The sequence below is a fragment of the Carlito syrichta genome, unplaced genomic scaffold (genome assembly GCF_000164805.1).
Source record: "Carlito syrichta isolate Samal-C Ts95f unplaced genomic scaffold, Tarsius_syrichta-2.0.1 Scaffold309022, whole genome shotgun sequence".
Taxonomy (NCBI): domain Eukaryota; kingdom Metazoa; phylum Chordata; class Mammalia; order Primates; family Tarsiidae; genus Carlito; species Carlito syrichta.
This window is the reverse complement of record NW_007253118.1, coordinates 768,231-772,476: the sequence shown is the minus strand read 5'-3', so window position 1 is coordinate 772,476 and position 4,246 is coordinate 768,231.

The window sequence follows — 4,246 nt, the reverse complement described above, 5'->3', positions numbered from 1 at the left end:
TATATCCATACATTTTATTGTTACTTTAGCTTATTTTTGAGTTTTCTTTTTGAATATCTGAAGTACAAGACTTGTCAAAGTTAGTATATGCATGTGTATTGGGAGTGATTTTTAAAATTCAAATTCTAAATTCTAATTTTTTATTATATAATATACTGTTGGGCAGGCGAGACCTCATCTCTACAATAAAATAAAAAAAAAATTAGCTGGGCATGGTAGTGCGCGCCTGTAATTCCGGCTACTTGGAAGGCTGAGGTGGAAGGATCACTGGAGCCCAGCAGGTTGAGGCTGCGGTGACTGGGAGCGGCCACTGCACTCCCATCTGGGCGACAGAATGAAACTCCAACTCAAAAAAAAAAAGTTTTCAGAAATACTTTAAAACATTTGATTGAGATGGGAGTATAGAATATTACATAACTTATGAACAAATTCTATTTACCTAGTTTAGAGACTCATTCTTCCAACTACTAGCTTTGTGTTTTCTGTTGAAACTGATGGTAGGAAACATAGGTGGATAAGACATTATTTGGGACCAAGCATCTTACAGTCTAGACGGTGTATTCACTCAACTAACAAACTCTTAAAATTATCAAATACTGGGATAGATGAACTCTGTCTTTAGGTGATGTTTATTTACCCTGAAGATCAGTTCTCCATAACAAAAATTGAAATGTGTTTGGGGTTGGGGAGGGAATTGTAGAATGTTTTTAAATTTGAGTTTTTGTGATACTTTCAAATTATTAACTAGTGTTTATGTATCCCCTATCAAACTACTACAGAAGGGATGTGTCCTGGTTAAAGTATTACATCTGAGGTGAGGAACTTGTTGATGTTACTGTTGATTACCTGGTCAAAGTGTTCTGTGTCTCCATTGTACTGTTACTTTTTCCTCTTTCAACTAACAGACAATCTGGAAAGGTGCTTTAAGATTATTTAAGTATTTTGCTCCTCAACAAACATCTATTCCCCTCCCCAGTTTAGCAACACTTAATAATTCTTGCCCAATCCAGTCTTTATTATGATGTTCACAAAATGGTGACTTTGCAGTTTTACTAGTGCTCCGTGTTTCTCAGCATTTTGCTGTAAGGAGTCATCCTCTTGTTTTTATTCATCCACCTACGACTCATCAGTCATTTGTCATTCATGTGACTGTATTTAAGTATAGACTCATAGATTCTATTTTATTAAATGGGTTATAATTTATTTATATTGATGTGAAGATCATCTGAGATATGGTCTGGGTAGCACCATCAAATTTGGATCCTGTGTCCTTTTAATATACTCCCAACATTTTTTGAGTACTTCCTTAATTTCTAGCAACATTCCAGACTCATCTTGTACCTTCTCTGTCTCAGCTGTGAAATCAACCGTTCTCCAAGGAGCTTGGTTCCTTTTAAGAGGAATGGTATTTAGAAACCAAGATCTGAGAACTAAGTGTGCTTATTGTTCCTGGGAGATCATGAATAGTAGGTCTTTTTTGCTGATAGAGCAAGAAAGTACACACACACACACATTTATATAAACCCATATTATTTTAGAAATTCTGAGTTCATACTGATACCTCTGATATCTACACTTGATCTTAATCAAAGTCTAAAAAGTGATATCTCAGATATCTAACTAGAGTTTTTCTTTGCCCTGTATTTGTTTTTCCTTTTACCCTTACTATTATGTGTATGTGTGTGTGTGTGTGTTTTAGAATACCATAGAATACTTTTTCAATGTCATGCGAGGCTGATAAGATGCTGATATTCAAATTACTGGTTTTGTTTTTTTTTTTAACCTTGATCATTTGATTAAAGTGGTATCTGCCAGGTTTCTCTCAATTCTCATTTTTCCCAATATCCCTTTCTTAATATTTTCTGGAGGAGATACTTTGAAACAATACAAATCTTTTGCCATTAATTGTTCTATCCATTGATAAGTTTTGCCTGCAACGGTTACTGTGTTTGTTTAACATTGATTTTTCTCTTCTGCATTCATAAATTGGAATTTTACTGTAAGGAATAGCTATACCTTTTTTATATTTATCCAATGTTTATATTAGTAAGGACTCAGACAATTCTCTGTCCTATAATCCATTACAGTAGTTTTGTTGCTTGGGTTGTTCCAGTTTGACACTTTGGAGCATTTTCCAGTTGGCTTCTGTCTATCCTTTCAACAAGACTATGTCATTTTTTGAGCACCTCATTTTTTGATAACATGAGTTGTTTCAGATTCATCTTGTACCTTCCCTGTCTCAACCTCCAACTTTCTTTTGGGAGGCTTGATTTTTTTCCCTATTAATATTTATTAGGTAATGGTATTTAAAAACTAGTATCTGGGTGCCTGGTATTTTAATTGCTACTGAGTTATTGCTACTTCTAGAGTCCATAGTGGACATTTAGAAAATACATATGTGTAGAAAAACACGAATATGTATTTCTTCATCTGTTTTTGTAACTTTGAGTCATTTAAAATACACAGAAAAATCACAAGAATAGTTCAGTGAATTCCTGTATATTATTTTCCTGTGTCCTCCAGTAAATATTTTACTTCCTTTGCTGTCTGTTTCTGTATTATTGGAGATCAAATTGTACATATAAATCTTCTTTACTCTTCATCTCATTTAATGCTTTTTGGTCTAAATCCTACTTTGATGTCAGGATCACAGCCCAGCTTTATTTCTAATTGCGTAGCTTATCTTTGTTTATCCCTTTAGCTTTCTTGAGTCATTGTTTAAGATGTGTCTCTTAGACATAGTATATATTTGGATTTTGCCATGGGTCAATTTAAAAATCTTTTCATTTTGTTATTTGTTTATTTTTGAGTGGAAGTCTCACTCCATCACCCAAGCTGGAGTGCAGTGGCATGCTCACAGCCACCCCAGTGTCGACCTGCTGGGCTCTGGCAATCCTTCTGCCTTAGCCTTTCAAGTAGCCAGAACTACAGGCACGCACTACTGTGCTTGGCTATTTATTGTAGTGATCAGGTCTTGCCACATCTCCTGCACTGGTCTTGAAATCGCAGGTTCAAGCAATCGACTCACCTCGGCCTCCCCAAAGTGCTGGGATTACAGGCTGAGTCACTGAGCCCAGCCTGAAAATCTTTTCATTTTAATAAATACTTTTTTTTTAATAGGACTGATATGTTTGAACTCAATGCTGGTCTTACTAGTCTGTGTTTAAATCACTGTGTAGTATGTTATCTTTGTTTTTGTTTTCTCTGTCTAGTGTATTTTCTTTGTTATTTTTCAATTTGTGTTCAGGAAGGTTTGTATTTATGTTCTGGTGGTTTCTTTTGTTTGTGTATTTTTCATAAGGACTTTTTCTCTCATTTAGGTTTTCGTATCTTGCCTGTCAGTTTTAAATTATCTTATGTGACTCCAACTATTGCTTATTGAACAGCCAGTGATGTTACTCAACTTTTTTTTTTCACCCATTTTATTTAGTTCCATTGTTTGCATGTCCGAACATACATTTGCATACCATTCTTCTACCCATGACCCTATGTTGGCTCATTCTTAGATTCACAAATATATTGAATACATCAGTCCTTACTCGGTGCTTTCTTCTCATTCTCTTGATCAGGTTAATTCTTTCTCTGTAAAAGTTCTGCTCTGACAACGGGAAGTAGCACTTACAGAACACCATCTTTCTGCTTGGTCAGTTGACCTTTCTGCCCTCTTTCTCCTAACTCACTGCAGTGTTCCAGGAACATGTCTTATCAACCAACTTTTGTCATATTATGATTTAATGTTAATGGGTTTTTCTCCCTGAGTGGACTTCATTCTCCTTAACAACATGAGCCATAATTATAATTATTTGTATAGTCTCAGAACCTTACATAGTACTAAGTACATAATGAACTTCAATATATGTTTGTTTAATTAATAAAACAATTGAACAGTTAGAAAATACTTCCAATCCAGCAAAACCATTAAAAAAAGCTAAAATAACAGGATTTGATCTTTGGGAGAGAGAAAAACTCTGGAAATAGTTGTATAGAATAAATTTTTCTGAGTTGATATGCACAAAGCTGCTTCATTGGAGAACCTATACTTATCTACTTTGGAAGTTTTAAATCCATTTTATATTTACCACATCCTTGTACATGTTTTGGTTTTATTTAGTCATGCTCTAGTTTAGGTTAGTATTAAATACTTTCTAAACTGCCATTTCACAGAGGTGACTAGAATTCAATGTTCTTAGAATATAAATCCCAGCAGCTTTTGAAATCCCACCAGTGTATATTTTTTAAAATGTGT